At 37.2% G+C, this 12,234-nt stretch overlaps 1 protein-coding gene and 1 non-coding gene across 3 annotated transcripts in view; both read right to left on the bottom strand.

Annotated features, from left to right (window-relative positions):
* Positions 1-12,234, bottom strand: part of dpr12 (defective proboscis extension response 12) — a 101,666-nt gene that overhangs the window by 46,878 nt on the left and 42,554 nt on the right. The window lies entirely within an intron of this gene.
* TRNAK-CUU (transfer RNA lysine (anticodon CUU)) lies at positions 6,718-6,793 on the bottom strand. The gene has a single exon. It is a non-coding gene; the product is annotated as a tRNA-Lys (tRNA).

Raw genomic sequence — 12,234 nt, forward strand, 5'->3', positions numbered from 1 at the left:
GTGTGTGTGTGTGCACCAACAGGCACTGACAATGACTGAAGAATGAACTTTAAATGCCAGCAAAAGCGAGAAGAGTCAAACGAAAAGGTATTTCTTACCAACACTCCAGGTTAACTAAATAGAGCCAAAAAGACAACTGTAAATACTTAGTCATAGAAGTGTTCTTTCTCTATTTTGCAGTTTATCCTGCTGCTGCTGTTACTTTTGCTGTGCTTCGAGCATTATTAATAAGTTTCGTAAGTATGTGAAACGTTGCGTATACGTGACATTTACGGAAATTTGATTGAAAAGTATTGAACATACTTCCATTTGTTTTTTTTTTTTTTGTCTTGCCCCTTTTTCGTGAAAAATCGTCAGCGGCATCTTGAACAGTAACGAAGCAAGCAATGGCATACATTTTCATTTAATGCCTTTCGTTCGATACATGCCAATTTCAGCCACAAGAATATACATTCAGAAAAATGGAAGTCAAGCGATGGAAGGCACGTAGTATGTTTAAAGAAGGCTCGGCAAGCGATGTTGCTGTTGTTGTTGCTGCTATGTTATGTCATATTTCACGGCATATCTTTTGTCGTTGTATTAACAAATGTCAATGATATGCGTGCGTGCCAAAAGTGGGCAAAAAAAAAAATATATAAAAAGAGGTGTGGCATATTTTTGGGGTGGCATTGCTGACGGAGTGGCTTTGTCTGCTAGCGCCCGGCAGCATCATCGCTGACAGCTCACAGATTTACAGCAACAACAGGCAGTAGTTGACATTTATTCATCAAAAATTAATCGAATTCTACGCGTGTGTGTGTGTGTGTGTGTGTGTGTGCGAGTGTGTATGCATCAGCTGTCAACTGTCAATATGGGCACCTGAGAGGCAGCGGTTACAGCAGCAGCCGCTCGTTTCATAATCCGTTTAAAACAACAATTTGGAATGGAATTGACATGCATTCAATGTTGGCAACCTGCTATTGGCAACCACCGCATCAGAAGCTGACTGTGGTTAGTTGCTGTGGCAGCCTGCTTTGCATTGTGAGAATATTATGGTGGCTTGCAGTTGAGGTCAGTTCGATAGAAGGGTGATGATTGAGAGCCTACCTCAAAGGACATTTGTAATTGGAATTCCATTGCCACATACTTATGGCCGATCACCTCCTATTTTGCTTGTGGGCTAAGTCTGTCTGTGGCTTGCTTTGATTTCAGACTACGCATGCCAAATGCAATTAATTGCATATCCTTTGGCCAGAAGACACAACAGTAGAAAGTGGTTGCCATTGTAATTGCCGTTGCTGTGCTCTTGCCTTTGCCATAACAATGCCTTTGGCCCAAAACTGACAGCTGGCAATGTGACAGCTGCTTTTATTTTATATGCCAAGTTTAAGTTGCGGCTTTGTAATTTCACTTTTATCAAGGCTGCTGCTGGTGCTGCATCTGCTGGTCCTGTCTCTTACTTTTGGCCAACTGCCAGCTGTTGGCTGATAGAAAAACCAGCAACAGTGGCAACATTGAAAAGGATTTTCAAGCAGAAAAACAGACAGACAACTTAATCAGTTATTCATTATACATACATATCTATGAAATCCCCAAGCTGCAAATGCTGCAATTTATTGCACCTATCATAGTTTCTGCTGATGATTCTAAGCAAAATATATATACATTACTTGTCTCTTAGTTGCAATATAATTGGATTTTTTGCTCTACCAAAAATGAAAGGAGCAAAAAGTGGGAAGAAAAAAGTAGTTTTGACAGTTGGTCTCAATCCCAGGAATTAGCTTGCTCCAGTTATGGGTAAATTGCTAAAGTTTTCAACAACCAATAACCACAAGAAAAGGAAAGCTGAAAAGGAAAGTGCTACTGTGTGTGTGTGGCCTTTTGATAAGGCATGTCCTTGAGCCCATAAATATTTGTCAGGCTGAGCTGTTTGGTCGCCAGCGAATCGTAAATTTTTCTTCCTTGTGACATAAATTCCACTCACACCTTTTGGCCTACAGATCCGCAAATGAGCTGTCAGAACTGAAAGTCTCCTCCATCGCTTGTCTTCCTGTGTCAGTTTTTTCTATCAGGACATGCAAAACTTTTGACCAAAAAAAAAAAAAATAATAAAAACCTGAAACCCAAAAACGGAAACGGAGTCGCAGCGTCAGTTGCCAAATGGCCCATCCTTTTGTGCGTGTCAATAAATGAAGCGTGATTGATTACGTGGAAAAGTTTTCCGGCCTTCCAGAAAAAAAGACTAAGCATTAGGCCATTTGATTTTGGTTTTGGGTTTTTTTTTTTTTTTTTTGGTGGACAGGTGTATGGCCATGGGAAATAGGGTTAGGGGACCTGGCGAAGACCTGCGGGGCATTTGTTAGTCTTTATTGTTTGAATTTTGTGTATCTTTATTCAGCTGCTCCTGTTGCCGCTACGTTATCGCTAACCATTCCCTCCACCTCGTCCAATTGTCCGACCCTTTCCCTTTCCGTTGCCCATCCGTTGATGCTCCTGTGTGGCAGCGCACACGCTGCCTGGCAAAATATTTTGTCAGCCATTTTTATGCAAATGAAATAAATTTTGCATAAAAAGTCAAACATCAACAGAGATTTATGACTTGTTGAAACTTTAGCATAATTTCATAAATATTTAAACATTTTCATTTGCCGCTGAAAAGCAACCCAAAAATTATGCACACAGCGCAAATACAACAACAAAACACACACACACACACAAACAGAAAGAAATATGTAGAAGGAGGGTCAGAAAAAAAGGATGATAATGATGATTATGAGCAAATATTTGCGCTCATTATGCACAGAGGTGCTTCAAGGCATGCCCAAAATGATAATCATTGATCCAAGCACTGACCAGCCGAAATCATGTGAAGGGCCAGAGAGGTTATTGTCAAGTATTATGATGACTATAAGCAAAATGATATCCGGCTAATTAGTATGATTTGCAAGTGCTTTGTAAAAACATGAATATCCTTTCATCAAGCGGCCACACTGTGCAAAGTCAATCAATGTCAATTAGAACGTGCCACTTGTCAAATATGTCCTACCTCCTTCCCCCTTCCCCAATTCCCTATTCCATTGGGAAGTGAAAAAAACTTTATCCATTAAAATAAAATGCCGACAAATTTTTAAGTATCTGATTATAATTAGGGTTTAAATTGGGTAATTTACGAATCATGCATGAATCTGCTTTATTATTCTGTAAGTAAAAATTAAATTAGTAAAATATAAATTGAGTAAGGCTAAAAAACTAAAAGCCATATTGAAGAACACTACGAGAATAGGCAGCAAAAAAGATGGAAACGAGGAGAGGAGACTCAAAGCGACGAATGAAAAGTAAAATCCAGAATAATCTGATTTAGAAAAGGGAAATAGAGATGTTGCCACACGTGGCCCCCCGGCCCAGGGGATTGCGACGAAAACCCCATGGGTTTTGTACCTCGAATTCGTGAAAAAGCGAAAAGTGGTGAAAGAATATTAAGGATTTCCCCGAAAAATAATAACAATATTCTGAAATTTTGCATGCTAAATTTTCCAAAAATAAATGGATGTAAAATTGTGATGAAGCAAAAGAAAGATTAACTAAAAATTGTCAAGAGATTCTGATAATGTTGGGATTACTTATGTATGTACATTGGACATATAGATATGGAGGCTAATACATACAGTGGATGAACAGAAAATGATGTAGAATGTAATGGATACATAGACAAGTTAGAAATTTCAGTAAATAGTTATCGTTCGCAACTTAAAAAGGTTTTAAAAATGGCACATAAAATATCAAGTATGCGACATGTTGTTCGTGTTAATTACATGCTTATAAATAAATGATTCATTACGACATTACATATCTACTTTGGCACAAAAAAGCTACATTTATTTATCACAATCATTCAATGTGTCAGGCTTATTAGTAGCACAGTGGCTGTTTCTGTATCCTTACTTTTTTTCTATATGATTTTTGTTATTTCTGTGGTTTTTTCTTTTCAAGATTCGCCTTAGTCATACCGCAGAGCTTAGCTGGCAAATGGTAAGTGAGCATATCAGATTTCAAGTTTCGGGATTTGTGTCAAACAATGAGAAATGCCACAAGGACCACTGTGCGCCGCTTATCTTGATGACGTGTGTCAAGCGTTGACTTTCTTTCAGTTCTGACGGCAACAACGCCGGCGTCGTTAGCTGCAGAGTTGCTGCCGATGGTGTTGGTGCTGGCCAAGTGCCTGCAATACTGTGGCACGCGCTTTTGCTTTTGATGATGCTGCTGCCAGCCAGCCAGCATTGTTGTCGACGTTGTTGTTGCCATGGACCTCAACATCAACAACAATCGTGTAATCACTTGTCATGCAGCTAAGCTCTGGCCTGGTCTCTGGGTTCTGAGCTCGGCTGTGTGTTCTTTCCCTCTCCCTCTTTCCCTTATCCTCCCGTTGCCATGTTTGTTTATTTGTAAACACTCTGTGCAGTTATTGCCTTGTTGCTCACACATATACGCCCACACAACCACCCACATACTGTAATGGTTGCATGTAAATTTAAATACTAATTATCCGACGCATATTTAAGTTTATCGCAAACTATCGAGTGCGATCAAAAATATACGGCGAATTCATAACCGTTTGTAGTAATAATGCATCTCTGCAGAAGCTTTGCAGCGTAAGCGCAGCTTACTTCATAAAGGGAGGGCTTTGAGAATAGAAGGGAAAGGGTATATAAGAACCTTCCACCCACACTTCCACCTCTTTTCATTATTCTGGCTTAACAACGAATTGCTTTCGTTCCCCGAAAAATAAAGTGAACAGTTAAAATTTTTTCTGGTGAAAATCACCAAATAAATAAATTCACTCGGGTTAAACAAAATATTCGTAAGCCAGTAACAAGCCAAAAAAGAAAAAGGCAGCTGGAATAATTAAATTTTTGGATACAAAATCTCGACCTAGAGGCATAGGAGGCGTAAGCCTAACCTAAAGACCTCGTGGTGAACCCTATAACCATAGGTTATTCGTAGGTCATTATATTCATTTCATAAGGTATGTCGACTAGAAATTTTTTTTTTTGACATTTATCTAAAATCATATTATTCGATCTAGGAAAAATTTACATAAATTTTGGCATAAATCGTCATAGGCCTATCACCAACGCCACATGGCCAAGACGACAATTCAACCAAACTCTACAGAAGGAGAAAATTAAATCGCTGGTTTTAAACATTAGTCAACAGTGACGTCATAGTTTTGCCAGTTGGAATGTTAGCTGTCACAAGGCGAAAAGTTGTGTGCAAAAAGGAGAGAAAATTATAAAGTGGTCATACAGAAAATTTTTGTTTGTAAATGAACAAACAGAACATAATCAGTTACAAAAATTATTAGAAAAAAAAATTTATTAATTTTAGTTGTCGGGGTTGTAAACAAAAAAAAAATTTTATATTTGCAAAAGAAACGAAAATTTTTATGGAAATTAAAAGTGTCAATTCGATAACGAATAGAAAGATACCCTTTTTCAGCGCACCTATGTTAGAGTCAATTTTTTTATTGTGAGTTTGTGTGTCGGTATTAAGCATTTAAAACACTAATTGAATCGTATAATTCTTTAAAACAAAACCATAAAAAAATATATTTAAAAACATCAAAAATCAACACACGATCCAGCTGCTGAAGGCCTTCATCGGTGGACTTTCCAAAATGTAAGTGTATTCTTTTCATCTCTTTTACCTTTTTTACCGCAAGAGCGCATAACATATGGTGATTAAAAGTAAAGTGCAAAAGAAAAAAAGGTTTGACAACCACATGTACCTATTTTATGCTGCTCACTTGCTATTATTGTTTTCTTTTATTTGTCTTATGCATTCTAAATTTTATTTGCCTTTATCACACATACAAACTACACTAAAAATCATGAAATTTTGAATTAATTGAATTAAAAGTATTAAAAGATATAAGTGCTATCAATCATTCGGTGTCGCAATTAATTTTTTTGAATAACTTTGTAAAAAAAAAAAAAAAAAAAAAAAAATTTTTAAATATTATATTGCATCAGTCTAAATGCAGGGTAAAATCTGTTCGTTTATATAGTTTACAGTAATCATAACAAAAAACAAAAATTAAAGAAGACAACAAAAACATGTAATACAATAGTTAATAATGAAGCGTAGATTTAAGTAAAGTAGTGGGAGAATTTATATACGGTGAAGAAGAGAAAATGCCTTTGCGAATGAAATTATTTTTGAAGAATAAGTGAATAAGAAAAATGTATTTTGAATAGAAGTCTAAGTTCCCACAACATGATTATATAAAAATGATGAAATAGAATGTGCATGTGGGGTCCTTTAACATATCATAATTTTTGTCTTTTGTTATTGGCCATGGACGGGAGGGTATAGATGCATAATGGCAGCCAACATCTAAGCCATACTAGAGCTAGACATCATACATTGGGAGGAGTTCGCGTTAGATAGCTAGTTGATTAACTTAGTGGTATTTTTTTTTTTGTCCTGTTATTTGCGACATTAAAAATCCATACGTTTGTTCGTTTTTTTTGGAGAATGCAATTCTCTCTTTTAGTTTCATAGGGACTCTATAATAAATTATATGTAGCGAGATGTTTCGAAAACTGCAGCAACAACCCATCCCACCCGGAAGAGCTACGGTTACAAATTAGGGTCCCGATCCGCTGTAAGATCGTAATATCATGGTGTCAGTTTTTTTTTTGAGAGCCAACACTACACAGCTACGGTACATAATTTTGGCGCCCAACGTGGGGCCCGAACCCACGACCCTGAGATTAAGAGTCTCATGCTCTACCGACTGAGCTAGCCGTTTGGTTGAATTGTCGTCTTGGCCATGTGGTGTTGGTGATAGGCCTATGACGATTTATGCCAAAATTTATGTATATTTTTCCTAGATCGAATAATAAGATTTTAGACGAATGTCAAAAAAAAATTTTTCTAGTCGACATACCTTATGAAATGAATATAATGACCTATGAATAACCTATGGTTATAGGGTTCACCACGAGGTCTTTAGGTTATGCTTACGCCTCCTATGCCTCTAGGTCGAGATTTTGTATCCAAAAATTTAATTATTCCAGCTGCCTTTTTCTTTTTGGCTTGTTGCTGGCTTACGAATATTTTGTTTAACCCGAGTGAATTTATTTATTTGGTGATTTTCACCAGAAAAAATTTTAACTGTTCACTATATTTTTCGGGGAACGAAAGCAATTCGTTGTTAAGCCAGAATAATGAAAAGAGGTGGAAGTGTGGGTGGAAGGTTCTTATATACCCTTTCCCTTCTATTCTCAAAGCCCTCCCTTTACGAAGTTAGCTGCGGTTACGCTGCAAAGCTTCTGCAGAGATGCATTATTACTATAAACGGTTATGAATTCGCCGTATATTTTTGATCGCACTCGATAGTTTGCGATAAACTTAAATATGCGTCGGATAATTAGTATTTAAATTTACATGCAACCATTACAAACACAGGTAATTCTGACAACTACCAGGCGGAAGATTAACTGGAATTTTAAGGTCGAATATCCTTCGCATGATAAGTTCCAATTTCTTTCCCCTGCAAAGTTTCCAATAAATAATACGCATTTCCCAATTTCTTCTTAACTCGACATTGCGAGAACTGAGGTCCTAATTTCTTATTATAGTTCTGACTAAAATTGCTCAAGTTAAAATTTCTTTTAAAAACTTCTTGGCCGACCTTGAATGAAACGGGACTGGATCTTAAATTGTATTGTCTTACATTACATTCGTATGCTTTTTTACTATTGTCTAGAATATCCTTACGAATCAAGGTAAGAGTATCTGTTCTACTAAAGGGTATGGATTCTTCTAACAATTGTAAATTTCTCAAAAGTTTATATTCATCGCCATGATTAATCATATTTATTCCAAATAGAGCCTTGTATGGTGAACATCCTAGAGACTGATGAAGTGCTGACCTAAGAGCACAAGATATATTTGTTAAATATTTATCCCATTCTCGTTGATCCTGTTTTAAATATGACCTCACCGCGGACAATAGCGATCTATTAACTCTTTCAGCTGCGTTACTCTGCGGTGAGTATAGCGCAGTAAAAATATGCTTAATTCCGTATTTAGATAAAAAGGCTTCAAAGGCAACCGCCTTGAACTGGGATCCATTGTCGCTGATAATAATTTCTGGTACTCCATAACAGTGAAAGATTTGCTTTTCTAAAAATTCCTGAATCAAATTTGATGTAAATTTTTTCATTGGGCAAAGCCAATGGTATCTGCTAAAATGGTCAAGAACTATGAGCAAACCAATATGTCCTGATTTACTTCGCGGGTATGGTCCTAGTAAGTCAATATACAATTTTTGAAACGGTCTGACTGAAACACTTTGTACTCCCATGGGAGGTCTTAATATTTTGTTAGGAGCTTTCGTTTCTTTACAGGTGACACAAGTGCTTATGTATTCTCGAACCTGTTTGGATAATCCTGGCCAAAATAAATTTCTTCTTAATCGCTCTATAGTTTTTTGAACCCCTCCATGTGCCGATAACATGTTATCATGAGCTTGTTCTATTGCTATTAATCTTAATTTCTCCGGTACCCATAATTTCCAGCAGTATGAATTATCTTCTTCGCTTCCACATGAATGTTCGGTTCGAATATATACAAATTTGTCCTTCACTTGTAAGTCTGGGAATTTTTCTAAATTCTCACAAACCCTTTGTTTGAGTTCTAAATATTCCTTATCTAAAAAAGCTGATGATTCCAAATCTATTATTGGTTCCATCTTTTCCAGAGATTCTATGTCTGCTTCCCAAATTCTTGACAAAGCGTCTGGAACTACATGATCTTTTCCTTTTCGGTGTGAAATCGTAAACTTAAACGCTTGTAAACGTAATATCCATCTGGCTAATCGTCCTGATACGTTTTGTTGTCTCATTAGCCATAATAAACTGGAGTGATCCGTTACAACTTCGAACTCCTGTAACTCCAAATAACATCGAAACTTTTCTATGGCTAGAATGACCGCTAAACATTCTCGTTCTGTTACGCTATAATTTCTTTGCGCCTTGCTTAGTTTCTTAGACATGTATGCTATAGGTTTTTCTTCTTGATTATCGGACAACTGAACCAAAACTGCTCCAACCCCTTTATCGCACGCATCACAATGCCCGAAAAATTTCTGTTCGAAATTTGGATTTGCTAATACCGGAGCCGTGGTTAAAAGAGATTTAAGTTTATCCATTGCTTTCTGTGCCTCTAAAGTCCACTTAAACGTTCTTTTTGTAGCCAGTATATCAGTAATCGGGCAGTTAATTTCTGCAAAATTTCTGATAAACCTTCGGTACCAACCACAAACTCCTAAAAACCCACGAACTTGCTTCAAACTCTTCGGCGTTGGCCAATTTAAAATACAAGAAATCTTACCAGGATCTGTGGAAATTCCTCCGCTACCTATTACATAGCCCAAATAATTTATTTTTGTCACACAAAATTGGCTCTTGGCCAAGTTAAGCGTCAAATTCGCTTTACGAAATTGTTCTGCTATTCTTACCAGAACTGCTAAATGAGACTGAAAATCTGATGTTACAATGCATAGGTCATCAAGATAACCAAAAGCACAATGACGTAACTCTGGTGGAATAATTTCGTCCATCAGGCGACACATGGTTGCGGCGGCATTACATAGTCCAAAAGGCATAACTGTAAACTGATACAATGGCCTTCCCGGAATTGTGAATGCTGTTAACGCCTTTGATTGCTCTGTTAGACATATCTGCCAATAAGCGTCTTTCAAATCTAGTTTTGAAATGATATTTGCTTTCGGTAATCTAGCAAATATACCCTCGATGCTTTGCAATGGGTATGCATCTTTGTGAGTTACTTCATTCACCTTTCGCGCGTCTAGACATAACCTCACTTTGTTAGGCTTCACTACCATTCTCATTGGAGAGCTCCAAGAGCTTTGAGATGGTTCTATTACTCCTAGGCTTATCATTCTATCTACTTCTTGGTATAAAAGCTTTTCTACTGCAGGACTTACCGGATAATATCTCTGCTTTACTGGTTTGGCATCACCTACATCAATGTGGTGTTCTAGCAACGACGTGCGACCAAGGCCCTGTTTTGCAAAGTTAGGAAAAAACTCCTTGACTATCTCTAATTGTTGCAACTCTTTTTCAGTTAACGGACATGTTTCTGTTTCTTTATCTATTTGAAACTCAGATACGCGTTCTACTGAACTTATAATTCCTGGAGCTAGATTAAAAATTCTCCAAAAATCTATGCCTAGTATCAGACGTTGCTTAATAGAAGGTATAACATATAATTCCATATCTTTCTCTTGGTCCTTATATTGGAGCTTTACTGGCATAACCCCTAAAACCTTATGCTGCTTTCCATCAGCTGTTTTTATATTGGAACTCAAGCTTTTAAATTGTTTATATTTGGACCATTCTTGCTGGGCTAAATCTGCACCCACGCAACTTACATTTGCACCCGTGTCTAACAAACCCAATTCAGAAAATTGTAAAAAGGAGACTTGTGCATAACTACGCATATCAGTTTTGTCTTGGAATATTGTAGATATAAGTATCTTACTTTTAGCTCTTATATTTTTAAAAAACTTCCTCCTCCGGTGTGTACTTCTTTTTATTCTTTTTTTCGGTGCTTCAAAAATTCTGTTCCTAATTTCTAAATAGTTTTTCCATTTTTCGTGATAAGGCAAAAACCTAAGGTTATGATTAACATGTGAGCTATTCTCTATTTGACTATCTGTTTTAGATTGATTCAAATAATCGGATAGGCTTGGTTTTTTGGTTTCTATTGGTTGTGGGACAGCCTCACTGACTGGGATGCCCCTGCTTGCCGGTTTTCCGAACGCTTCTTGCAGTTCACACAATTGGGCTTATAAATGTTAGGCGTACCGCACCCATAACAAAATATTCTTCTCTCTTCTAAACAATCTTCCCATTTATGTCCTTGAATACAACAGTTCCAACAAGATAACTTCTCAGTGTTTTTCTGTAGAGCTGCTACTTGAGAATGACCTTCAATTGTGCTTGCTTCTTCTTCTACTTCCTCTAATGCATATACTCGGTGTGATCCTATCTCTTTTCCTCGTGTATTTGAAAACTTGATACGACTCGATTCTTTAAGAAAATTCTCTCTCTTTTGTACCAGATGACGTAGGTGACTGATTGACCGTATTTCCTCGAAAAGTAGTCGATCCTTTAGATCAGCCAATAAATTACCTTGTACAATTTCTACTAATTCGTCTTCTTCTAATCTTGTAGGCAATCGATCCATTAATTGACATATTGCTTCGTAAAAACCTTCGAAAGTTTCTCCTGGTTTCTGTTTGCGAGCTCTTATTTGTTCCCTTATTTCATAATTGGACCTACTGTCTTTATATTGATGGCGTATCGCTAAACAAAACTCTGACCAAGCAAGATGGTCAATTCCCTTATGGTATCGCCAGTACCAATCTTTAGCTTTGCCAATCAAAACAATGTGTATATTCCTACATAAAGCTTCAAAATCTCCTCCTAAATGTTCTCGAGTCAACGTTTTTGCTCTATATAGAAATTCTTCCACGGGTAATCCGTTAGAAGATCCATCAAAATGGATTCCCCACTTCTGAATCACTTCAGCCACTTTATTTGTGCCTATTAATTGATAATGAGTTCTTCTGCTACTACTCTGCGATCTGTTTAGTCGAATATGACTGTTTTGTTGCGCGTTGCTACTTATTGAAGAAATAACCCGTTCTACTGTCTGCTGAATAAGAGATTCCATTTCCGCTCGATTTATTTCGTTACGTAAAGGCCGATTAACGGGACGTCGTGTGTTCCTTCGACGACTTGGTCTACCTCTCTGACGAATTGGTCTGGGTATTGATTGCGGAACTTCTCCCTGTTGCGTACTATTCCCTGCATCTAAGGGTAATAAGCCGGCTTGACTTGTGTTGTGTATTTGTGCTTCAATAACGTTTACGTTTATGAGCTCTTCTGTTCTTGGGTCTTCATTTACGCTACGTGCAAAGGATCTGGTGACGGGTCTAACTTTTTTTCCTTGCTGGTTTATTTTAATTACCTTTAAGTCCTTCTCCTGCACTTTAGTAAAACACGCTGGACATTCTTCTTTTTCTTTTATATAATTTAGGATACAAGCTTTGTGAAATGAATGCTTGCAATTAGTAATAACTCTGATCTGCGCTTGTGTTTGCGTTTCGCTACAGACCAGGCAAATATTTTCCCCAGAATTTGCGGGATTATTTACTTC

The sequence above is a fragment of the Drosophila tropicalis genome, unplaced genomic scaffold (genome assembly GCF_018151085.1).
Source record: "Drosophila tropicalis isolate 14030-0801.00 unplaced genomic scaffold, ASM1815108v1 contig_593, whole genome shotgun sequence".
Taxonomy (NCBI): Eukaryota; Metazoa; Arthropoda; class Insecta; order Diptera; family Drosophilidae; genus Drosophila; species Drosophila tropicalis.